Source organism: Hyperolius riggenbachi, chromosome 4 (assembly GCF_040937935.1).
Source record: "Hyperolius riggenbachi isolate aHypRig1 chromosome 4, aHypRig1.pri, whole genome shotgun sequence".
Taxonomy (NCBI): domain Eukaryota; kingdom Metazoa; phylum Chordata; class Amphibia; order Anura; family Hyperoliidae; genus Hyperolius; species Hyperolius riggenbachi.
The window spans coordinates 299,421,750-299,449,500 of record NC_090649.1 but is presented as its reverse complement, the minus strand read 5'-3'; the positions used below and the strand labels follow the sequence as shown (position 1 = coordinate 299,449,500).

Below are 27,751 nucleotides of genomic sequence, written 5' to 3'. Positions count from 1 at the left end.
TAACCCTAACCACTCCCCCTTGTGGTGCCTAACCCTAACCACTCGCTCTGCAGAAACACCCTTTTACACATAGAAACTATAATATCTTCGATAACGTAAAATCTGTACATACAAACAAAATAATATGACAAAAACTATAATGTTGCAAGCTTCTAAAACGATAACATACTTCAAAAACTGGAATGTTCTAATGTTGTTAACAATATTTATTGGGCACCCTTTTTCTGCTTTTTTTTTTGCTGTATTAACGATAATTGCTATGGCGGCACCCTTTTCGGCCATCCTCAGCCGGCGCCCTTTTTTCCTGCTACCCATAAATTCTGCTTTCCTAATCCACTGCAATGCATTCTGTAGAAATGTTACAGTTCTGCTGAATATTGGCAAATTCTGTGAAGATTCAGGCAGAAAGGAATTTGTTGATTCCATTCATTCCTGCCCTCCACATGTGTATGTTTTCACACAGTCCAAACACATGCTGGTGAACAAATTATCTTTGACTCAGAGCTGGCCACTAGAGACAAACAGTTTTGCCCAAAATCAATGTCACTGTAGAAGCATTGCCTTGTTTGACCTAAAAGAAGGTTTCTTATTTTCAATATATGATATGTACTTTTTCTATTATTTTCAGGTAAATATGTGAAAAATATATGAAAGCTGTTCAAGTTATTATCATTATTTTATTTATATGGTACCATCATCTTCTGTGGTGCTATTACTGAGTACAAGTACAATAGTGTGGACCAAGAGTACATACATATTTCATGCACGCTACAGTTGGACATTCAGCAACACAAATACAAAAATACTGGTACATACATAACTAATGTATGGCTAATGCATGGTATGAGGATCAGTAATACAGTTATGTGTTCATCTGACTAAATAAATACTGCACAGAAAAGTAACACTAGGGGGAGGATCCTGCCCTTGAGCATACAGTGTAGGTGGGAGTGGGGTGGAGACACAAGGTAAGGCTAGTATTGGTAAAGGGACTGAACCTCCTGCTTGCAGGCTCTGTCTTGTAGCTACCCAACTTGCATGGTTACTGAAGGGATTAAAGAGGCATGGGGGAGGTAATGCGGCAAGTGGACTATTTGGGCCCCACCGTAGGCGCCAATGTTAAATATTCGCATTTGGGTGCCGGAGCAAAAATTTTAGCGCAGAGTAAAGCAATATATCAGTAACCACTGGCGCCAAATGCCGATATTTGTAGGTGCCTATAGCGGTGCCTGACAATATGCGGGTGGGGTGGTTTCTTTACGGATGTAATGTGATCACATCGCAGTGAACCGTAGCGGCGCTAGTGGAGATGGGCCATTAGGTAGTTTGTGTGCGAGGGTGTTTAGGCAGGTAGTGTGTGTGTGTGTGTGGGGGGGGGGGGTTAAGGGTTAGACGTTAGGAAGGTAGTGTGTGGTGTTTAGGTATCAGGGGTATTAGGTAGGTAGTGTTGTTTGTGTGCGGGGGGGGGGGGAAGGCTGAAGGGTTAGGCACCGGGGGGGGGGGGGGGGGGGGAGCATTCTGTGTGTGTGTAGGGTTGCATATGGCCTTAGTAAATTACCAATTTTCAAACTTTTAGAGTAAATCATCGTTATTTAATACTGATATTTTACTATCGGCCTTTAGTGGGCTCACAAATTTACAGGTGTCTTTATTTGATGGATGTGGCATCACTGACAAAATGTATGATTAAAAAGAAGCTTTGCTAGCCTTTTGCTGGAGATCACTGCAGTGGTGCTTGAAGAATTGACAATGGCTGGGAATCTTTTTGTGAATTCCTAAAGTGCCTTTTTTTTCAATCTATGATTGGCACTGTATTTTTAAATTCCAATATTTTCAACATCAACATAAACACAGTTTTTAATTAAAAGAAAGGTTTTCTTTTTAACCATTTTACCTCCCTGGGACGAGTATCTACGTCCCTGCAAAATCCATCTACAGCTCTCAGGAATGTAGATACTCGTCCCTTGCCACCGCGCACTCCCTTGCTCGCTCCCGCATTTTTGGTGCTGGTGGTTAGAGGGGAGATGAATGAATGGAAACACAGTTCACATTCATTAAGTCCTTGTGTCAATGATCTCATTGGTGCCGTGGTCATTTACAAAAACAGAAAGTAACACGTCCACGGATTACTTCCTGTTCTGTACTAATAATATGTGGCAGGAAGAAAATGTGTGAGGGCATCTTGTGGCCAAATGGTAAAACTACACCTACGCACATTTATTTCAATAAAAAGACCTACACATCATTTAACCACTTCCCGACCGCCTAACGCACAGAGGCGGCCGGGAAGTGGAGCCCTTAAGGACCGGCTCACCCACAGAGGCGGCGGTCCATTTAAGGGCATGGGCGGAGCGATCGCGTCATCCGTGACGCGATCCTCCGCCGGCGCCTGTCACCGCTCGCTCGCCGCAACATCCCGCCGGCTATACGGAAGCGCCGGCGGGATGTTAACCCCGCGATCGCCGCATACAAAGTGTATAATACACTTTGTAATGTTTACAAAGTGTATTATACAGGCTGCCTCCTGCCCTGGTGGTCCCAGTGTCCGAGGGACCACCAGGGCAGGCTGCAGCCACCCTAGTCTGCACCCAAGCACACTGATTTCTCCCCCCCCTGCCCCAGATCGCCAACAGCACCCATCAGACCCCCCCCCCCTGCCCACCCCCCAGAACCCGGTTTGCACCCAATCACCCCCCTAATCACCCATCAATCACTCCCTGTCACTATCTGTCAACGCTATTTTTTTTTATCCCCCCCCCTGCTCCCTGCCCCCTCCTGATCACCCCCCACCCCTCAGATTCTAACCCAGACCCCCCCCCCCCAGACCATCCCCCCCCCTGTTTACTGTATGCATCTATCCCCCTGATCACCTGTCAATCACCTGTCAATCACCCGTCAATCACCCGTCAATCACCCCCTGTCACTGCCACCCATCAATCAGCCCCTAACCTGCCCCTTGCGGGCAATCTGATCACCCCCCCACACCAATAGATCGCCCACAGATCCGACATCAGATCACCTCCCAAATCCATTGTTTACATCTATTCTCTCCTCTAAACACCCACTAATTACCCATCAATCACCCATCAATCACCCCCTATCACCACCTGTCACTTTTACCTATCAGATCAGACCCTAATCTGCCCCTTGCGGGCACCCAATCACCCGCCCACACGCTCAGATTGCCCTCTGACCCCCCCTTATCAATTCACCAGTGCATTAATTACATCTGTTCTTCCCTGTAATAACCCACTGATCACCTGTCAATCACCTGCCAATCACCTATCACCCATCAATCACCCCCTGTCACCCCCTGTCACTGCCACCCATCAATCAGCCCCTAACCTGCCCCTTGCGGGCAATCTGATCACCCACCCACACCATTAGATCGCCCGCAAACCCGCCGTCAGATTACCTCCCAAATGTATCGTTTACATCTGTTATCTTCTCTAAACACCCACTAATTACCCATCAATCACCCATCAATCACCCCCTATCACCACCTGTCACTGTTACCTATCAGATCAGACCCTAATCTGCCCCTTGCGGGCACCCAATCACCCGCCCACACGCTCAGATTGCCCTCAGACCCCCCCCCCCCCCTTATCAATTCGCCAGTGCATTAATTACATCTGTCCTTCCCTGTAATAACCCACTGATCACCTGTCAATCACCTGCCAATCACCTATCACCCATCAATCACCCCCTGTCACTGCCACCCAACAATCAGCCCCTAACCTGCCCCTTGCGGGCAATCTGATCACCCACCCACACCAATAGATCGCCCGCAGATCCGACATCAGATCACCACCCAAGCGCAGCGTTTACATCTATTCTCTCCTCTAAACACCCACTAATTACCCATCAATCACCCATCAATCACTCCCTATCACCACCTGTCACTGTTACCTATCAGATCAGACCCTAATCTGCCCCTTGCGGGCACCCAATCACCCACCTACACGCTCAGATTGCCCTCAGACCCCCCCTTATCAATTCGCCAGTGCAATATTTACATCTGTCCTTCCCTGTAATAACCCACTGATCACCTGTCAATCACCTGCCAATCACCTATCACCCATCAATCACCCCCTGTCACTGCCACCCAACAATCAGCCCCTAACCTGCCCCTTGCGGGCAAACTGATCACCCACCCACACCAATAGATCGCCCGCAGATCCGACATCAGATCACCACCCAAGCGCAGTGTTTCCATCTATTCTCTCCTCTAAACACCCACTAATTACCCATCAATCACCCATCAATCACCCCCTATCACCACCTGTCACTGTTACCCATCAGATCAGACCCTAATCTGCCCCTTGCGGGCACCCAATCGCCCGCCTACACGCTCAGATTGCCCTCAGACCCCCCCTTATCAATTCGCCAGTGCAATATTTACATCTGTTCTCCCCTGTAATAACCCACTGATTACCTGTCAATCACCTATCAATCACCCATCAATCACCCCCTGTCACTGCCACCCATCAATCACCCCCTGTCACTGCCACCCATCAATCACCCGCTGTCACTGCCACCCATCAATCAGCCCCTAACCTGCCCCTTGCGGGCAAACTGATCACCCACCCACACCAATAGATCGCCCGCAGATCCGACATCAGATCACCACCCAAGCGCAGTGTTTCCATCTATTCTCTACCCTAAACACCCACTAATTACCCATCAATCACCCCCTGTCACTGCTACCTATCAGATTAGACCCCTATCTGCCCCTAGGGCACTCAATCACCCGCCCACACCCTCAGAATGCCCTCAGACCCCAGCCCTGATCACCTCGCCAGTGCATTGCTTGCATCTATTCCCCCCTCTAATCACACCTTGAGACACCCATCAATCACCTCCTGTCACCCCCTAGCACACCTACCCATCAGATCAGGCCCCAATTTGCCCCGTGTGGGCTCCTGATCACTCGGCCAAACCCTCAGACCCCCTTCCGATCACCTCCCCAGTGCATTGATTGCATCTATTTTCCCCTCTAACCACCCCCCGAGACACCCATCAATCACCTCCTGTCACCCCCCTAGCACTCCTATCTATCAGATCAGGCCCAATACAACCTGTCATCTAAAAGGCCACCCTGCTTATGACCGGTTCCACAAAATTCGCCCCCTCATAGACCACCTGTCATCAAAATTTGCAGATGCTTATACCCCTGAACAGTCATTTTGAGACATTTGGTTTCCAGACTACTCACGGTTTTGGGCCTGTAAAATGCCAGGGCGGTATAGGAACCCCACAAGTGACCCCATTTTAGAAAAAAAAGACACCCCAAGGTATTCTGTTAGGTGTATGACGAGTTCATAGAAGATTTTATTTTTTGTCAAAAGTTAGCGGAAATTAATTTTTATTGGTTTTTTTTCACAAAGTGTCATTTTTCACTAACTTGTGACAAAAAATAAAATCTTCTATGAACTCGCCATACACCTAACGGAATACCTTGGGGTGTCTTCTTTCTAAAATGGGGTCACTTGTGGGGTTCATATACTGCCCTGGCATTTTAGGGGCCCTAAACCGCGAGGAGTAGTCTAGAAAACAAATGCTTCAAAATGACCTGTGAATAGGACGTTGGGCCCCTTAGCGCACCTAGGCTGCAAAAAAGTGTCACACATGTGGTACCGCCGTACTCAGGAAAAGTAGTATAATGTGTTTTGGGGTGTATTTTTACACATACCCATGCTGGGTGGGAGAAATTTCTATGTAAATGGACAATTGTGTGTAAAAAAATCAAACAATTGTCATTTACAGAGATATTTCTCCCACTTAGCATGGGTATGTGTAAAAATACACCCCAAAACGCATTATACTACTTCTCCTGAGTACAGCGGTACCACATGTGTGGCACTTTTTTACACCCTAAGTACGCTAAGGGGCCCAAAGTCCAATGAGTACCTTTAGGATTTCACAGGTCATTTTGCGACATTTGGTTTCAAGACTACTCCTCACGGTTTAGGGCCCCTAAAATGCCAGGGCAGTATAGGAACCCCACAAATGACCCCATTCTAGAAAGAAGACACCCAAAGGTATCCCGTACGGAGTATGGTGAGTTCATAGAAGATTTTATTTTTTGTCACAAGTTAGCGGACAATGACACTTTGTGAAAAAAAAACTATTAAAATCAATTTCCGCTAACTTGTGACAAAAAAAATAAAAACTTCTATGAACTCACCATACTCCTAACGGAATACCTTGGGGTGTTTTCTTTCTAAAATGGGGTCATTAGTGGGGTTCCTATACTGCCCTGGCATTTTAGGGGCCCTAAACCGTGAGGAGTAGTCTTGAAGCAAAAATGACCTGTGAAATCCTAAAGGTACTCATTGGACTTTGGGCCCCTTAGTGCAGTTAGGGTGCAAAAAAGTGCCACACATGTGGTATCGCCGTACTCGGGAGAAGTAGTACAATGTGTTTTGGGGTGTATTTTTACACATACCCATGCTGGGTGGGAGAAATACCTCTGTAAATGACAATCTTTTGATTTTTTTACACACAATTGTCCATTTACAGAGGTATTTCTCCCACCCAGCATGGGTATGTGTAAAAATACACCCCAAAACATAGTTACATAGTTACATAGTTATTTTGGTTGAGAAAAGACATACGTCCATCGAGTTCAACCAGTATAAAGTACAACACCAGCCTGCTCCCTCACATATCCCTGTTGATCCAGAGGAAGGCGAAAAAACCCTTACAAGGCATGGTCCAATTAGCCCCTAAAGGGAAAAATTCCTTCCCGACTCCAGATGGCAATCAGATAAAATCCCTGGATCAACATCATTAGGCATTACCTAGTAATTGTAGCCATGGATGTCTTTCAACGCAAGGAAAGCATCTAAGCCCCCTTTAAATGCAGGTATAGAGTTTGCCATAACGACTTCCTGTGGCAATGCATTCCACATCTTAATCACTCTTACTGTAAAGAACCCTTTCCTAAATAAATGGCTAAAACATTTTTCCTCCATGCGCAGATCATGTCCTCTAGTCCTTTGAGAAGGCCTAGGGACAAAAAGCTCATCCGCCAAGGTATTATATTGCCCTCTGATGTATTTATACATGTTAATTAGATCCCCTCTAAGGCGTCTTTTCTCTAGACTAAATAAACCCAGTTTATCTAACCTTTCTCGATAAGTGAGACCTTCCATCCCACGCATCAATTTTGTTGCTCGTCTCTGCACCTGCTCTAAAACTGCAATATCTTTTTTGTAATGTGGTGCCCAGAACTGAATTCCATATTCCAGATGTGGCCTTACTAGAGAGTTAAACAGGGGCAATATTATGCTAGCATCTCGAGTTTTTATTTCCCTTTTAATGCATCCCAAAATTTTGTTAGCTTTAGCTGCAGCTGCTTGGCATTGAGTACGATTATTTAACTTGTTGTCAATGAGTACTCCTAAGTCCTTCTCCAAGTTTGATGTCCCCAACTGTATCCCATTTATTTTGTATGGTGCTAGACCATTAGTACGTCCAAAATGCATGACCTTACATTTGTCAACATTGAATTTCATCTGCCATGTATGTGCCCATATAGCCATCCTATCCAGATCCTGTTGCAATATGACACTATCTTCCTGAGAGTTAATGATTCTGCACAATTTTGTATCATCTGCAAAAATAGCAACATTGCTCACTACTGCATCTACTAGGTCATTAATAAATAAATTGAAGAGCACTGGACCCAGAACAGACCCCTGTGGGACCCCACTGCTAACAGTCTCCCATTTTGAGTATGATCCATTGACCACAACTCTTTGTTTTCTGTCCATTAGCCAGTTCCCTATCCATGAACACAGACTCTTCCCCAGTCCTTGCATCCTCAACTTTTGCACCAGACTTTTGTGGGGAACAGTGTCGAAGGCCTTTGCAAAGTCCAAGTATATCACATCTACAGCATTCCCAATATCCATATTAGCATTCACTACCTCATAAAAGCTGAGCATGTTAGTCAAACAGGACCTGTCTTTAGTAAACCCATGTTGATGCTGAGAAATAAGATTATTTTCTACTATGAAGTCATGTATAGTATCTCTTAGTAACCCCTCAAATAGTTTGCATACAACTGATGTTAAACTTACAGGTCTATAATTTCCTGGATCAGATTTTTTGCCCTTCTTAAATAATGGGAAAACGTGGGCTGTACGCCAATCCACTGGGACTCTGCCAGTTGCAAGAGAGTCACAAAAGATAAGATAAAGGGGTTTATCTATAACTGAACTTAATTCCCTTAGGACCCGAGGATGCATGCCATCCGGGCCAGGTGCCTTGTCTATTTTTAATTTATTTAGTCTTGCCTTCACTTCTTCCTGCGTTAAGTATTTAATATTACAGTTAGAAGATTGAGACTCTTCCGCCTCTGTAGTTTGCAACAGTGCTGTTTCTTTTGTGAAGACAGAAGCAAAGAAAGCATTTAATAACTCTGCCTTACCTTGGTCATCCACCATTGAGTTCCCATCCTCATCCTTTAGGAGTCCTATACAGTCAACCTTTCTTTTTTTAGAGTTAATGTACTTGTAAAACTTTTTTGGGTTAGATTTGATATCCTTAGCGATTTGTTTTTCAGCTTCAATCTTTGCCTGCCTAATTTCTTTTTTACAATTTTTATTGCACTTCTTATAATTGCTTAGTGCAGCCTCTGTCCCCTCCTGTTTTAAGACCTTATAGGCATTCTTTTTCCTCTTCATTTTATCTTTAACCTTTCTATTCATCCATAGAGGCCTTTTTTTATTCCTAGACATTTTGTTTCCATATGGGATATACATACTACAGTATTGATTGAGTATAAGTTTAAAAGCTTGCCATTTCCCTTCAGTGTCTTCCCCTTGTAGTACATTATCCCAGTTCACCAAACTTAGTGCCTGCCTAATTTGAGTGAACTTTGCTTTTCTAAAGTTCATAGTTTTAGTGGTCCCGCTGCCCCGTGGCCTATCAGTCACCAGCTCAAACGTTATCATGTTGTGATCACTATTTCCCAAATGTTCTTGAACCTGCACATTTGATACATTATCTGGTCTATTAGAAATGATCAGATCCAGTAACGCATTCCCCCTAGTTGGTTCAGTTACCATTTGAGTCAAGTAATTGTCCTGTAGTGCTGCCAGAAATCTGCTGCTTTTACCAGAATGGGTAGCCTCAATACTCCAGTCAATGTCTGGAAAGTTGAAGTCGCCCATAATTATGACCTCATTTTTACCTGCAGCTTTTTCAATCTGCTGTAGTAATCGCAGTTCTGCAGCTTCATTAATAAGAGGTGGCCTGTAGCATACCCCAATAAGCAATTGGCAACTTTTATTTCCACCATGAATATTTACCCAAACGGACTCCACATCTTCGCAATCTTTCTCCATCTCATCGTTGAGGACAGCTGTAAGAGAATTCTTAACAAAAAGACAAACCCCTCCACCTTTTTTCCCTGTTCTATCCCTCCTAAACACATTGTATCCTTTTAAATTAGCTATCCAGTCATGGCTTTCATCCATCCATGTCTCGGTTATTCCCACAATGTCATAGCCTTTGTCATTGTGTCAAAACACATTGTACTACTTCTCCCGAGTATGGCGATACCACATGTGTGGCACTTTTTTGCACCCTAACTGCGCTAAAGGGCCAAAAGTCCAATGAGTACCTTTAGGATTTCACAGGTCATTTTGAGAAATTTCGTTTCAAGACTACTCCTCACGGTTTAGGGCCCCTAAAATGCCAGGGCAGTATAGGAACCCCACAAATGACCCCATTTTAGAAAGAAGACACCCCAAGGTATTCCGTTAGGAGTATGGTGAGTTCATAGAAGATTTTATTTTTTGTCAAAAGTTAGCGGAAATTGATTTTAATTGTGTTTTTTCACAAAGTGTCATTTTCCGCTAACTTGTGACAAAAAATAAAATCTTCTATGAACTCGCCATACTACTAACGGAATACCTTGGGGTGTCTTCTTTCTAAAATGGGGTAATTTGTGGGGTTCCTATACTGCCCTGGCATTTTAGGGGCCCTAAACCGTGAGGAGTAGTCTTGAAACGAAATTTCTTAAAATGACCTGTGAAATCCTAAAGGTACTCATTGGACTTTGGGCCCTTTAGCGCAGTTAGGGTGCAAAAAAGTGCCACACATGTGGTATCGCCGTACTCAGAAGAAGTAGTATAATGTGTTTTGTGGTGTATTTTTACACATACCCATGCTGAGTGGGAGAAATATCTCTGTAAATGGACAATTGTGTGTAAAAAAAATTAACAAATTGTCATTTACAGAGATATTTCTCCCACCCAGCATGGGTATGTGTAAAAATACACCCCAAAACACATTATACTACTTCTCCTGAGTACGGCAATACCACATGTGTGGCACTTTTTTGCAGCCTAACTGCGCTAAGGGGTCCAAAGTCCAATGAGCACCTTTAGGCTTTACAGGGGTGCTTACAATTTAGCAACCCCCAAAATGTCAGGACAGTAAACACACCCCACAAAAGATCCCATTTTGGAAAGTAGACCCTTCAAGGTATTCAGAGAGGGGCATGGTGAGTCCGTGGCAGATTTCATTTTTTTTTTTGTCGCAAGTTAGAAGAAATGGAAACTTTTTTTTTTTTCTCACAAAGTGTCATTTTCCGCTTACTTGTGACAAAAAATAATATCTTCTATGAACTCACTATGCCTCTCAGTGAATACTTTGGGATGTCTTCTTTCCAAAATGGGGTCATTTGGGGGGTATTTATACTATCCTGGAATTCTAGCCCCTCATGAAACATGACAGGGGGTCAGAAAAGTCAGAGATGCTTGAAAATGGGAAAATTCACTTTTTGCACCATAGTTTGTAAACGCTATAACTTTTACCCAAACCAATAAATATACACTGAATGGGGTTTTTTTTTATCAAAAACATGTTTGTCCACATTTTTCGCGCTGCATGTATACAGAAATTTTACTTTATTTGAAAAATGTCAGCACAGAAAGTTAAAAAAATCATTTTTTTGCCAAAATTCATGTCTTTTTTGATGAATATAATAAAAAGTAAAAATCGCAGGAGCAATCAAATAGCACCAAAAGAAAGCTTTATTAGTGACAAGAAAAGGAGCCAAAATTCATTTAGGTGGTAGGTTGTATGAGCGAGCAATAAACCGTGAAAGCTGCAGTGGTCTGAATGGAAAAAAAGTGGCCGGTCCTTAAGGGGTAGAAAGCCCTAGGTCCTCAAGTGGTTAAAATTAACTCCTTACCTCCTACATTCTCCCATAAAAACCCAAATAAAATGTTTGCATTAAAAAAAATAAAAAAATTGACAATTAAAAAAATACATTAATAGTTACCTTAGGGATTGAACTTTTAAAAATCAACAGTAATATTGTAACGATTGGGGATTTATTTCCATGGTCAGCGCACTGGACGATCGCCGACACTACGGAAATCCTCCACAAGCGTGTAAATTGAGAGAACCCAGCTATGGTGCTATGCACCTGTAGAGGGAGATTCCCACCGGCAGATGGAGCTGTGAAGTACAGACGAACACAGCCTCTGCATTGCCACAGACGCCAGATGGGAATTGTACGAGTTGAAGCAATGCAGGGCAAGATCGCCATTAAGCGACGGCGAACACACAACAACAGAAACAAAGTAAGAACGCAATCGCAAGAGTGGCGATTGCCAAAAGCGACACAAGACCGAGCAGGACAAAACATGAGAGTAGCAAAAGGCACAGCAAGCAAGAACAATCAGGACATCAAAGAAAATAACAAACGCTAGCTAAAAGCGAACACCGCACGCATTCGCAACAGCGAACACGTTTAAGCACGATCACCGCGCATTAGGCGCCCAGTGATAAGCGTGCAACCCTAACTAACCAATGCAACCCAAACACGAAATAGAGAACGCGAACGCTTGCTAAACGGTTACCTCACAGAGCCTACAGCAAGCGTTCGTACAAGACAAGACAGAGAGAAGGAGCAGCCAGTAGCAACCGCTGCTCTGGTTCGCACCCCTGAGGCAGAATACAGAAGGAACCACCGCTGCTACCGCTAGAGTGAATGCGATCCAGACAGACAAACAGATGGATCAGCCAGTAGCAACCGCAGCTCTGGCCTACACTCTCAGACAGATAGAACGATTTCCTGTCGACCGCCGCTGGCGACAAGACAATCGAGACGGAGAGACAAAACAAGGCAATACAGATAATACAACCTGACTGCACTAGAAGGGATGCCTAGTGCAGTCCCCAGGAATTACTCTAAGATAATCTTAGCAAACGACAGCAAGGCTGACACTCCAGGATTGTTTGCAGGAACAAACCATCATGACCAGCAAAGGACTCTGGGAGAACATGGTATTTATACTGCAAGCCTTCAAAGGAGGCAGCTAGGCAATTTGCATGACAAGTGTATGCAAATTCCTCAGCAGAACAACTCTGAAACTTGCAAAGCGAAGACAGGTCTCTGTTCCAGAGACCTGCAGCATTCAGACCTACAGAATGGACAAACAGCTGTCTGCTCGTGCAGACAGCTGAGCAGATCGTTACAAATATACCTTCTTGACATAGATATTAAAAATTATGGGCTTGTAATTAGGGATGGACCCAAAACTGAGAAAATGCACCTTTATTTACAAATAAAATACTGGTGCCATACATTGTACTAGGGAAATATTATAAAGTTGCAATAACTGGGGCAAATGGGCAAATAAAATGTGTGGGCTTTATCCACAGTAGAACGTTTTATTTTAAAACTATAATGTCCAGAAACCTCAAAATAATGAATTTGTTTCCATTTTTTCTTATTATCCCCATTAAAATGCAGTTAGAATAAAATAATACTTAGCAAAAAGTACAACTCAAAGAAAGCCTAATTAGTGGCAAAAAAAGCTATGGATCATTTCAGTGTGCTAAGTAGTGATAAAATTATTGGCAGATGAATGGGCACAGCACTGAAATGTGAAAATTGCTCTGGTTTTTAAGGGGAAAAAACCCTTGGAAGTGAAGTGGTTAAAATGTGCAGCAGGGCAGAGCATTGTGTAAAAAAAGCTGTTTTCTGCTTTATAAATATGCCTCAAAGTATCCAGACTAACATCCGTTCTGGGTGAATAAAACTTCACTGGCGTATCAGTGTAATTTATGGGAGGAGATTCAATTTGCTACAGACGCCTATTTGTGACTAATTGTCTATAAATAAAGTATGACATTCACAGTAAAAATAGAATTTTTAGAAATGCAATAGATTCCCTTCAGCATTTCAGACTGCTGTGGCTTCTCAACCTTCCAGCTTTCTTTGAAAAACCCTTTATTACAACACTTCACTAATTAGTTTTAATTATAATCTGCTGCAGGAATAATCATCTAAGAAACACAAATTGTGCATTCTTTGTGAGAGCCAAACGGAACAGGCAACAAAAAAGAGAGATAACATGTAAATACCTATATTCCACAAACAGCTGGCATTGACCTACATTCCTTGTATCAGTCAAATGCTGAGCATTAAAGCTTTGGGGGATTGTAGAAATACCAGCCTTCATCATTGGATTAAATCACACCTCCCACATAGAAACTGATGCACTGAGACAGAGATCTAAGGTTAGGTACACTGTGTCTAGCTCATTGCATGTGTTTGATTTGTGTTAGGCAACTCTGCTGCACCTTAAAAAACTTCCTCTGACAAAAAAAACCCTCCTGCAAAACATAAAATATGTTATATACATACCCATACAAAGAAGATGTCAGTGACATTTTTAAAACATGTTTTTTCCCTATATAGCTATTAGTTACACTAGGTATACTTCAAGCCAGACTAAATAAAAATTCAGGTTAATAAATTCTAGATGTTCGCATTGTATAGTGTAAATTATAAACATTACATCTGGCACTGTAGTGCTTACCTGCATCTGAGCATCTATCCACACAGGTAAAAGACACCTGGTATCTGTAACGATAGGTGTCAGCAACCAGAGAGAGAATCTGATTCTTGGCGATCTGCAGTATCCCCAAGAATACAGATATACCTGATTATTGGGGATCTGCAGAATCGCCAATAATCAAATATGTCTAACCTCTAGACACCTGAGTGTGTAAGTGTTTTGGTGCAACAGTAACCTTTGGACCACCGGGGTAGCAGGTGGTCCAATAAGTAGAGAAGACTCTACTGCAGTCAAGGACACCTGGAGAGGGAGTCCCTGACTGATAAGGAGCAATGTCCCCTCTGTAGAGCAGGGGACCCCTGCGGAAAGGCTGGACACCCTGCGGGGGGTGACAGCCAGAAGGTCAGACAGGCCGGGTCAGCAACAGAGTATCAGATATGCAAAGTACCAAATCAGAGATCAGAAGAATAGTCAGGAACGCTACAGGTCATAACAGATATCAGAACAAGGCCTAGTCTAAGGTGTGAGGTCCGTGATCTCAACACCCTGGAACTATGCTAGAGAATAACACAGATGATATACAGTATTCCTAGTCTGGGGTGTGAGGGCCGTGATCTCAACACCCTGGAACTATGCTAGAGAATAACACAGATGATATACAGTATTCCTAGTCTGGGGTGTGAGGGCCGTGATCTCAACACCCTGGAACTATACTAGAGAATAACACAGATGATATACAGTATTCCTAGTCTGGGGTGTGAGGGCTGTGATCTCAACATCCTGGAACTATGCTAGAGAATAACACAGATGATATACAGTAACTGGCTAAGTGTGGATTCCCAGGTCCTCCTGGTTCCACCACACTGAAGGATCTGACTAAGGTCTGAGTGCTAACACGTAGACATTCGCAATGCCAGACAACCAGCAACTGAACAGCAGGAGATATATATAGTAAAGCGCTCCACAGCGCCGCCCAGTTCCCATCAACCAATCACTGACTGAACAGGAATCAGCTGACCGCCCTGATCAGCTGATCTTCCTCCTATTGGTATAAAGAGCTTGTCTTGTAGCGCGCGCGCGCGTAGCTCTCCATCTGTGTGCACTACTAGGTCCAGACAGCCCAGACACATGTTGCTGCGGGGAAACCGCCGCACTGGACGTGGAATCCGCTGCCTTACCGTCAGAACACGCGGCGGCCCCCACGCCATTCCTCCCATGTGCACCCCCAGTTCCAGACAACCCAGACGCATGCTGACGCGGACAAACCGCCGCATCAGACGCAGAATCAGCCGCCTTACTGTCAGAACATGCGGCGGCTTTTCCGCTATTCATCACAGTATCCTGTTCAGAAAGTGGAGTCTGAAATAACAATTTCTGTGACAATCTACAGTATTAAAAACAAGGAACACCAAGAACCCCAATAGTGTAATATGTACTGGTAAATGGTTACTAGATAGAGTAAATATTAATACTCACAAACCAGGGTTGCCATTAGGCAACCACTGTAAAGGCAGGTGGGGAGATTTTCTTGACCCCACTCAGGAATAAGAAGTCGCTCTCTGTAGATGAGAAAAAGGGGGTTCAACCCTCCACCCAGGGTGGACTCAATATTATGCAGGAGAACAGAGGCGCCAAAAGGATAAAAGGAAGCTAAATGAGCTTAAAAACCAAATTCTTGGTAAATAGAGGAGGTAGTGGTGGACTTACCTCCTCCAAGTAGACACACAACGACTGTAGTAAAGACAGTCAGTATATTTTATTAATGAACTCCAAATATGCAACGCGTTTCACAGGTTTGATCCCGCTTCATCAGGCAATAAAAACGGAGCAATAGCATATGTGGTCAGTAGAAGAGCCAGAGCACAGAGGTGCCTGGCTCTTCTACTGACCACAAATGCTATTGCTCCGTTGTTATTGTTGAAGTTCATAAATAAAATATATTGACTGTCTTTACTACAGTCGTTATGTGTCTACTTGGAGGAGGTAAGTCCACCACTACCTCCTCTATTTACCAAGAATTTGGTTTCTAAGTCTACAGTAGTAGGTTGTTCTAGCTTAGTGAGAAACACAAGATCCTACCCATATCTTGTGCAGAAAACTGGACATGGATGAGGTGGGTGGTGACCTGTACAGTGGGTCGTTCTAGAATAGTGACTGACCCAAGATCTCACCTATAACTTGTGCAGAGAACTGGTCATTGATTAGTTGGGTGGTGACCTGTGCAATAGGTTGTTCTAGCATAGTGACTGACGCAAGATCCCACCCATAACTTGTGCAGATAACTGGGCATGGATGAGGTGGGTGGTGACCTGTACAGTGATTTGTTCTAACATAGTGACTGACACAAGATCCCACCCATAACCTGTGCAGAGAACTGGGCATGGAGGATGTTGGCGGTGACCTGTACAGTGGGTTGTTGTAGAATAGTGACTGACACAAGATCCCACCCATAACTTGTGCAGAGAAGTGGGCATGGATGAGGTGGGTGGTGACCTGCACAGTGGCTTTTTCTAGCATAGTGACTGACACAAGATCCCACCCATCTCTTGTGTAGAGAAATGGACATGGATGAGGTAGATGGTGAACTGTACAGAAAAAGAACATGAGCAGGCTGTTTACCTGCTCAACCCCATCTTTGTTTCTGCATCAGCCCTATGCCACTACCATCATGTTCTCTATTGTAATGCTGGGAAATATTGTTTGAGCCTTATTGTTCACACTACTTTGAGAATCATGCGGTCACTCATAAGTAACATCCTCCCACAAGCTGAATATGCAAAGCAAAGATAGCAAATTGTTCTGACGCTTCAATCAGTTTAACTCTTGAAAAATTTATTTTTTCTACCATTTTATTTCTCAACCTGATTGCTGCTAGAACGTGCCTTATTCAATGTTAGGTTTATTTTTATGTCTCCCAACTTCTTACCAGCAGGTTCGGTCAAGTTCACCTCCTCGTGGTATACTGAGATTTTCTAGATTTCCTTTATTATTTTCAAAACCTCTCTCTGGTAAGGTTCTATACAAAGATGCCATCCTGCTTGCTTGTGTGCACACTATTCTGGCAGTTGGACACACTGCAGTTCAGGGAGTGCCTTGAAAGAGTAAAGAAACATCCCACATGAGGCAATGTATTAGTTCAAAGTGACAGCTACCTGGAAATAAGAAAAAAAGTACTTTATAGTTCATTTTACTTGTGGGCAAATGTACTTCTTATATTTATATGTACACATGGATTTTACATTTTGGAATTTGTCATCATAGTGGTCATTCCAGGCAAGTGGAATCTAGAAATAGGCTGTGATACTTTCTTGTACGCAAATAATGTTATTTTTCTGCTGAATGAATTGTATTATGTACCACAGCCACTTATCCAATTCTACTCTTTTACTGTTGTTATGTCAAAGATTCATCAGCACTATTGACCAGATGTATCTAAAACAGCACACAAATGTTGACCACCACCACCACCACAAGAATCAGAAAGATACTTTTTGAATGCAAATTTCTCTTTTGCATAGTCTGCTATAGTAGTGACGTGAATCATATTGAAATGTTAATGTTGAAACGTCATTTGTTCCTTTGTCACTGAAGGGTACTGGAGACTGTGCGATGCCTTTGTAACCTTATATACAAAATTGTTGAAATTCAAATAAAATTTGTTTAAAAAAAAAAAAAGAGTCAAAATGAAGTGTTCGATATGGTATTCCAAGTTAAGAATAGTTTTATTACTAAACACAGAGATTAAAAACCATGTTGTCCACAGTACTTACATCGCAGGCCCTTATGACAGGGACCCTGTTGATGTTATATAGTGTACAGTGTGCACCTTGAACACACAATATCAGAAAAATAGATCAAGTCATCTGAGATAATTGCCCAGTCTCCAATTCCCAAGGAAAAATAGTTTTTGCATCATAGCCTCATTTTAAAGCATATTAAACATACCATGTTTACCAAGACAAGGTTTCCGCTAAACAAAGTAGTGTTTAGATGTCAAAACCGTATCATGCAAGGAACCTTGGATTGAGATAAAAATATGCCTAGAGCCCTAGACGATGTGATAATATTGGCATATCTAAACCACTGAGGTTCACTTATTTTTATGCAGCGTATTAAAAAAAATGTGCAAGAGAAACATACAAAATAGCCTAACCTGTGCTGTCAGGTTGGATACATCTCCAAACATTCTTACAAAGTTGTTGAGAAATTAAACTGATGACATAACAAAAGTAGTACATGATGTTTATACTGAGAAAACTCTCTGACCTTCCCAGATTTTCTAACAATAGCTTTCCAGGTCACACTATAATAGCTCTCAGGACAAATATGCTCTGGAGTTTTTCACTGGCAAAAGTAATGAAAAGAGAATACAAAATCTGAATAACAGGCCAGAGATCTTGGGAAAAAATGTCAAATCCAATGCTATGCTGATATCTGATTTTCTTTAAGTTTTAACTTGATATTGGAATGGGCAGTACCATGCCTATTTGCAATAACAGTGATGAGGGACCATGCTGAGTTGCTGTAATTCTCTGTAATTACTGGCTGGTAAGGGCTCGCTCCTACTAGACATGCTTTGATACGATTTCTGAAGCACTTGTGTTTTGCCGATTGCAAGGATACTTCTTTAATTACTGTTTCCATGTTACTGCGCATTTCTGGACTCACAAACACAATGGGCTTGATTCAGTAAACGGTGCTAACCCAGTTAGCACGCCTAAAGACTTTGAGCGTGATAACTAGGGTGCTAACTGGGTTAGCACCGTTTACTAAATTTACATCGCGCGTAAAGTCCCACACTGAAAACTTTGCGTGCGCACATCGCGGTGTGCGCGAAATGTTGCGTCGCGGTGCGACAAAAACGGTGCGTTGATGCGCCTATAAGGTCGCATTAGGTGAAACTTTAATGTCACATGGTGCGACGTTAAGGTCGCACCCAATGCGACCTTATAGGCGCATCGGGTGTGCTGTTTTCGTGGTGCGCGTGCAAAGTTTTGCGCGTGGGACTGTGCGCGCGATGTAAATTTAGTAATGAGTGCTAACCCAGTTAGCACCCTAGTTATCACGCCTAAAGTCTTTAGATGTGAATTTATCATGCCTAAACTAACTTTAGGTGTGATATAGGGCTTTTCACAGGCGTGCTAACACTTAGCACGGTTTACTGAATCGAGCCCAATGCATACTGCAGCATCTCTGTTCCATTCAGTACAAGTGCACTGTCCTTGCATTTTGCAATTCCTAGTGGAAACTCTCCCTTATCCCACATCTCACCATGTAGGAAGGCGTACACTGAAAATGGGCGCCTGGTAATATGGGTGACTGGGTAAGCCACTTTTACATTGTTGGTAATATTACCGATATTCTATTATTGTGCGCTGGCTGATAGATGTAATAGATTAATGGTAATTTTACCAATATTCAACTATCGTTTTGCCTAACCTTCCTCTTACACTAACCCTCCCTCTACCCACTCCTAGTGCAAACCTACCTACTACCAACTCCTACTGACCATTTGCCCAGCCTAACACCACTGCTATTTGCGTCATTCTCCCACCACTATTTATCATCTTCCGTCGTCTTCCACAGTTCAGCTACATCCTGCCCCACCCGTGCTTAAAGTATACGCTATACTAACAAATAACATTGTTGTCTTGGCGGCACCCAAATTACCAGGCACCAAAACACGAAAAGGAAACCCCAATCAGGGCCGGTGCTACCATTAAGGCAAAGGGGGTAATTGCCCCAGGGCCCCCGACCACTGCAGGGGCCCCCGCCCCAATGGACCGTACCAGGTCTTCTTCCCCATCTGCTCTTTGTAGCTGCCCTGACATGACCACATATACTTGATCGCAATACTGCTTCCTGCTGCCAGTCTGACGCTCATCTTCGCTCCGAGCAAACACCAGCTCATATCATGCCGCCCGCACAAGTACTTGTGCAGCCTCGAGAAAGCCTACTCCCCACGCCCTGGTTATCTTCCTGCTGTGCACGGAGTTCCCGGGGCCCTTGCGTGGCTTTTGGCTGTATTTTGTATATTGTATTTAACCTGTCCCTGCACTGCTTGGACAAGTGAAATACAATATACAATACAGCCAAAAGCCACGCAGGGGACCCGGGAACTTTGTGCACAGCAGGAAGATAACCAGGGCATGGGGAGTAGGCTTCCTCGAGGCTGCACAAGTACTTGTGCGGGCGGCATGATATAAGGGGATTCAGCTGGTGTTTGCATGCAGCGAAGATGAGCGGCCGGCTGGCAGCAGGAAGCAGTATTGCAATCAGGTAAGTGTGCATGGCTTGCCCATTGCCCGGCCCCAGTGACCCTTGAACTGGCCATGACCCCAATAACCCTTTATAGAAAAAAGACTATGCTTCTATATTAAGCAATGATACTTTATTTGAGGGACATGTCCATACAATATTAAAAGCAATTTAAAAACAATAAAGGGAAGGGAGCCTGGAGCAAATAATGAATTCAAAGTACCAGGCACACAGAGGCGCCCAAATTTCCCTCATCAGTAAGAGGAACACTGGAGCAGTTTTACCAATAGGTAGACTTCCTTTATAGGCAACCCTCCTTTATATTGTAAAGAAGATTGCAGAAGATAAAATTGAAAACACTTCTCTGTATTATTATTATTTAGTATTTATATAGTGCTGACATCTTCCGCAGCGCTGTACAGAGTATATTGTCTTGTCACTAACTGTCCCTCAGAGGAGCTCACAATCTAATCCCTCTCATAGTCATATGTCTATGTATGTATCTGTGTAGTGTATGTATTATAATCTAGGGCTACATTAGGGGGATGCCAATTAACTTATCTGTATGTTTTTGGGATGTGGGAGGAAACTGGAGTGCCCAGAGGAAACCCATGCAGACACGGGGAGGACATACAAACTTCTTGCAGACAGAGCCCTGGCTGGTATTCAAACCAGGAGGGCCCATCGCTGTATCATATTCTTGCTGGCCATAGGAACCGGCAGTTCAGCTGGGTGTTGGCATTATTGGTGGCAGTGAGGAACTTTGTTAGATGACTGATATGGAAGCCGTGGTCTTTGTTTCCCCATGTGAGTGGAGCAAATTAAGTGAGTGGAGTGGTGAATTAGACCTGTTCTATGCATAGTGCTGACATCACCAGCAAGATGGAACCAAATAACAGACAGCAGAATTCAGCTACAGAAACAAGTGGCAGTAAAAAAAAGTACTGAAGTAAGCACGCAGTTTACTTTACAAGGTAGATAATGTCACATTTTGAGTACACCTTAAAGCGGAACTGAACTCAGAACGTCCTCTCTGCTTTAAAAGACAAGCAACAGCATAATAACCTTCAAAGCAAAAATCATTTCTTTGTTACAGCTGATACAAATCCTGCAATAAATCTGCAGTGTGTCATTTCAATGTGTTATTTCAATGTGTTATTTTACGGAAACAGAGTCAACAGCCTGTGCTTACAAAACAGCTGCTCTGCCGAGGCAGCCAGCTGACACAGCTGAGAGATCAAATTACAGTGGTGATTAGTCAAATATGATAGCGAATAAGCCAGCCTAAATGCTCTAAATATATACAGGGTCTCTCTGTTTTCCTTCTGTCTTTTGCAAGAGTTCAGCTACACTTTAAGATTTGTTTAATGCATTGGATATAAAAAAATACAGTTCCCCAAAAAACTATGCACAATGAAAATACTGAAGAGAACAGTGATATTGGTAAGAAACGAAGGAAGATTATTTCTTTTAGTTCACAAACCACAAGAGGCTAAGCAGTCAGCCGTCTGGATATTATATTTGCTTGAAGTATAATTCCCAGTCCAGACTTTTAAAAATAGACACTGATACTTAATGCCATAGGACAAAGCAATGGGATCTCTTACAGCAGTCTTCACATGTATTTTACAACAGAGGGAAGAATTTTGTGCATAAACCACATAACAATTCTGACAGGCTCATCTAAAAATAACTAGGATTTTGTGTTTAAACGATTGCACTTTGCCTTTGAGTAAATTATTTTTTGTTGAAGGGCAGAGAAAATCCGCGCCGGATTTTACATCAAGACCATATACTGTATGTGGTTCGTTTGTCTCTTTCATATTGCTAAATTAGTTATTAGGAATTATGGTTGTCATTATTATTGCACAGGGTAACCATGAGGGATTACCATAATCCAATGTTAGAAGACTATAAGGAAGAGCTGAATGCAAGTTTCACATTTTTATAATAGCACGCATGCTGGGAGATGTGCCCTTACAGTGAACTTGTGTCACACTTGAAGCAGTGCACAGCCTGGCCTATGTCACATGAGAGACTTAGCTGCTACTCCTAAGATGCTAAGCAGTCGCTGCTTATGTTATGCAATGCAAGTGCTATTGCTTACAAATATGACGCAGTACAGAAGCAGTAACTAGATACTGCCATTCGCAATAGTTGTAAGCTACTGCAATACATAACATTAGTAGTAGTAGCTGCTTAGCTCCTTAGTAAGGGCAGGGCCAGATTTCTGGAAAGGCCACAAAGGCCAGGGTCTTGGGAAGCTGCAGTCCAAGGGGGCAGTTGGACATAAAAGAGGAGTTGCTCCATATGAAAGAGAAGGATGAGAATAGACACAACACATAACAAAGAGAGCTGATGCTCAAGGGAGCTGTTCATGAAAGAGAGCGGCTGCATACATGAATGATACGCATGGAATGGGAGGGGCGCTGCTGCACATGAAGGTGGAGCCACAACATACTTGGCCTTGGGGCACACAAAGTATACAGTAACTCCAGCCTTGAGTAAGGGTGACTAGAATCAGTAACTAAGGACCCATCCACATCACTGCTGGGCACCTGAGTGTGGGATGCACCACAGCCTGACTCTTTACAATTAAATGAGGCATCCACTTCCAATGCTTGAAGATGTGTCCAGTCCATTTTTTACATGGCACTGTGCCACACCACACATGGGCTGCATTACTGAAGTAGATATCAGGACATAAGTGCTGAGAAGGTAGCACAGAGCTGTGTGCTGTACAAAAGTGTGAACAGGCCATAAGTCTCTCATGTGACATGGCCCTAAAGTTGCATTCTATCCTGGCTTATCACATGCTCTGCCATTCTGGTTTGAGGCATGAGGCTGCAGAGACCGCTTGTAGATGTCTTTACAATCTGTAATTCCAGGTACTACATTTGCCTTTGTAACCATGCCCCCACCTGCCAACATGACATTGAGCCTGCACTGCTTTGAAGCAAAATCCAACTTAATGTAAGGTGAGCAGAAAGGATTATGACCAGCCCTGTGAATCCATGCTCACCTGACAATGCTTGCTTGCAAATCATTGGATGGGGAAAGGGAGTCTGTCTCCCCACAGTGTAACAGAGGCTTTCATGCTGCCATCTTGTGGCCAGAAGGCACTTTAATTGACCTGGTGAAGTGGACTGTAGTTAACAAAACATGTTATTTATGTGCTGTAAAAACAATTTTGTTATTTGGCATTTGTACTACTTTATTATTATTTTTATTTATACAGTGCAACTTGGAGGGATGTCACTACTTACCATCCCCTTTGAAACAGTTTTTAGATACTTAATTTATATTAGGTGCCCCCTGGTCACCTAAAGTCCATGTATATGCCCCGCTCCCCCACCCAAAAAACCCCCAAAAAACAAGAAGAATCAACAACACAAGAAGCTTTCTCACACTCTACAAACTCATCTAAAAAATAAATACACAGCAGAAAGTGTGGTAAGACTACTTACATTGCAGTTTTATGTTTAACCATTTAATGACACCCTAACGTATTAAAACGTCATGCTTTACCCTATTAACAGCAACATGACGTTTTAATACGTCGCGCGTTCCCGCCGCCGCTATCGCCGTGTGCGCGCCGCTACCGCCGCCGATTGCGCCGGGATCCTGTGCTGAGTGATTGGGGAAGAGGACCGAATGGTCCTCTACCCAATCGCAGTGCCTGGAGTGAATGGACGTGACCGCGAACAGCGGCTACGTCCATTCACAAGAACAGGAAATTGTTACTTTTCAATAAAATGTAAAAAAAAAAAAAAAAAAGTGATCACTTCCTATAACGAAGTGTTCACTAGCGCCATCTTGTGGCCAAAAAGTATATTACACATACAAAATACATACATACACAATTACATACACATCATTAATAAAATTACACTTACAACCCTCCCACCCGAAAAAAAAAAAAAAACACTTGTAAAAAAAAATTCAGCTTAAAATAAATAAATGAATAGTTTCCTTATGGACTCAGCTTTTTTTAATCTATATTTTATGGGGGAAAATTAATTTAAATTTATTACATTGGGGCTGGTAATTATGGCCAGAACAAAAAAAAAAAAACCAGAAAAATAACACCTATATTTCAAAATAATATATTGTCGCCATACATTGTGATAGGGACATAATTTAAATGGTTTAATAATCGGGACAACTGGGCAAGTAATATGTGTTTGTTTTATCCACAGGAGAATGTTTAATTTTAAAACTATAATGGCTAAAACTTGAGAAATAATGATTTCTTTTTTTTTTTCTCATTAAAACGCATTTAGAATAAAAAATATTCTTAGCAAAATGTACTACCCACAGAAAGCCTAATTGGTGTCGAAAAAAATGAGGTATAGATCATTTTCTTGTGATAAGTAGTAATAAAGTTATTAGGGAATAAAAGGGAGGAGCACTGACAAGTGAAAATTGCTCTGGTCCGTTAGAGTAAAAACCCTTGGGGGTGAACTGGTTAATGGGCAATGTGTCAAGTTTGGTATAGGTTACAAGAATGGAAAAGCTGGTGTCTGTTTAGCTCTGTTTAGAACAACCTCCTGATCAGAAACTGGAAATATTATTTTTGAAGGCAGAAGCTGGTTTAACAGTCTACAGAAATTATTTTATTAGCTTTGCTCACCAACACACAGCATATGTCTACAGGATGCAGTAAGAACATAATATGTGGTGCAGACCTTTGGCGACTGCACAGCTGGTCAAGTGATCCTCCTCAAAGCTAGAACTGTCAACAAGTTTTCCTCAGGACAATCTGCTGCCAAGGCATTAATGCATAAATATAGTTGTGTACACAAGTACCCTTTTTATATACTTGCCCTGCAAAGTGCATTAATAAACTAAATTAGAACTCTAACCTAGTATGTCCTACTGAGATCTGGCCACCGCGACCTAGTCATCTCCTGTGTACCTAAATAATTTAGAGGTATACAGCAAGAAAAGCACCCTATGACAAACAGAATGAGAAGCAAATAATTACGAGTTGATGCAAATTTGAAAATGAACCAATCAAATCCTGCTGAAGTAAAACGTGAATGGTCCATTTTCAAGCTGCATACATTTTCATACAACATTTGCATAATCCTCATCAACTCAGAATAATATGCATCTCATTGACATCCCTACTTAAAGGACTTCCAAGGCGAAGTTCAAAATACATTTTTTTACTTACCTGGGGCTTCCTCCAGCCCCTCACAGCTGTCTCAGTCCCTTGCTGCAGCTCTGATTGTCATCGGTGTCCCCGATGGCCGCCCGCAATGATGGCTACCTGCCAGCGGGGTTGGCTCTTCTGTGTCCGTGCGGGCACTCATGTCCACGCGTCCATATCCTCTGGCACATACTGCACCTGCGCACAAGTACTGTGCAGGTGCAGTCTTTGCCAAATGATGTGGACGCAAGGGCACAAGTGCTTGCACAGGCACGGGTCGCCATCATTGTGGGTGGCCACTGGGGACACCGAGGACCACCGGAGCTGTGGCGAGGGACTGAGACGGCAACAAGGGGCTGGAGGAAGCCCCAGTGAGTAAAAAATAGGTTTTTAACTTTGCCTTGGAAAATAAAAAGTCAGAGGAAATGTACATGTATGTGGTGGCTGGATAGTGTACTGGTTAAGGGCTCTGCCTTTGACATGGGAGACCAGGGTTCAAATCCTGGCTAGGTCAAGTATCTATTCAGTAAGGAGTTCAAGGCAAGACTCCCTAACACTGCAGGGTGGCCTCTTGAGCGCGTCCCAGTGGCTGCAGCTCTTGAGCGCTTTGAGTCCGACAGGAGAAAAGCGTTATACAAATGTTCAGATTATTATTATCAGATTATTACATGTTAGGAAAAAAATTTGATCATTGCTAGATACCATTTGAACCAGATGCTGTTAAAGTGATATTTATGGATTGATACTGACCGAATGTCTTCCTGTACAGTAAGCCAGCACCTATTCAGCAAGGCGACAATGGGCAAGGTCCCTAACACTGCTACTGGCTATAGAGCGTGCCCTAGTGGCTGCAGCTCTGGTGATTTGAGTACGCCAGGAGAAAAGCACAGTCTCTACTTTGTGAAATACAAACTGATGCTTAATTGTTTATATATAATAGACAGATTACTAAAATACTGGGTCACACACCAGCAATAGTTTTTACATCTGTCTTCTCCTACCCTGAAAAATGTAAATGAAGACTTGTTCAACAATAAAACGCTGTTTATAAATTAATTCCCTTCCACGTTCCTTCCTCCACCTCCTCACTTGCTATCTCTGCTTTTCTCATTAGAAGTTCTTACCTGCACCTTTACTGGAGTCCTACTTATTAAATCACATCCTTATTTGCATGCACTGCTCTGTGTTTAGCTAATGTACTTCACCACCTCCTGGTATACAAACTTTCAATATAAATGTATTGCTTCTCTCTTTGCTTATAAATGAAATGCAAACACACCAAGATAGGTTCCGCTTTAGCTTTAGTACAATAAGAACCTGAAATAGTGAGCTGATATATCCGCAAGGACTTTCTCATATGTAATTACCAAGGAATCGCTGGAGTGGAAGAGCCACAGCAAATAGAGAAAAGCCTTCATTAACAGATCCCGTAAAATAGCCAGACACTTTTAAATTACAGTATGAATAGAGCAGAGCTATACAGATGCAAGTAGATGTTTAAACTAAGGGCAAAGTTTGACATAAAGAAAAATATGGCAGCCGTTGCTCAAATAATTATTTATTGGAAACGGTTTGTTTATAATAGAAGAAAAGGGAAGTCATTTCTCATGCCTGACGTTACAGGTTTAACACAGCCTGTAGATACAATGACAAAGCAAGCTGCATTTGCAGCTAGTACCACCCATAAGCTGAGCATTCTGCTCAACTGCATATTAAAGTGGATAAAAATGTATCCATCTAATTTTATTCAACACCTCTAAAAGCAGCCTGACGGAAATAGAGACATTAAAAAGGCATTGAAAAATGAAGAGCAAGCTAATTTGCTCTTGGTAAGCTTGTTGCACTAATTGCTGTTGTACAACGTGTTGCCACTGAAAAATGAGTTTCTTCATTACTTCATTTCACAGTTAGTATTAGCCTAAATGCTCATGAAGACACAGGACTAATGAACTAACTAGAACTCTGCGGTATAGCACTAGCGATAGCACCTGGGACCCGAAGGTGGGGGGTGTGGGGGCCTTGGATGGGGGGGTACAGATTTCCTACACCTGCTTTGTGCCATTTCCATGTATTATTTCCTGTTGTGGTGATGGTAACTGTAAACTATCTGGAGGAGACTAGGGCGAGTTACTTTACATCTCTGGCATGTGCATTGCATTCATGGATGGATGGGGATATGGATCATATGTATCCACTTACCTTAGGTAAATTTAGTGTGTATATAGAAGGTGTCTGCTTGTACTGTGTTACTGTGTTATCTCTGGCAATGAGCCAGTAAAGGAAATTGATCCTATATAGGCTGAACCTCATTTGTTTGTCTTTGGATTTGACTACCAAAAGAGAGGAATGGCTCTCCAGAGACTGGGTGCTCCTGATTAATCTGCAAGAAGTGTGTGTGGCCTAATGTGGAGCTTTTGGGATTTCCATAGAGTAACGGCCCCAATATCTGTTATAGGCCCCTTCATTTGTAGTCAGTGCTCCAGTCTGAAGCTTCCCATTTGAACGT

General features: G+C 42.8%; 1 protein-coding gene across 3 annotated transcripts in view; it reads right to left on the bottom strand.

Moving 5' to 3' along the window:
* Positions 1–27,751, bottom strand: part of TMEM200A (transmembrane protein 200A) — a 205,724-nt gene that overhangs the window by 106,017 nt on the left and 71,956 nt on the right. Inside the window, exon 3 of one of the 3 annotated variants that reach the window (XM_068231542.1) lies at positions 16,759–16,924. The exons of the other annotated variants lie outside the window; for them this stretch is intronic. The gene's annotated coding sequence lies outside the window, so the exon portion shown is untranslated. The remainder of the gene's footprint in view (positions 1–16,758; positions 16,925–27,751) is intronic. 3 annotated transcript variants of the gene reach the window in all.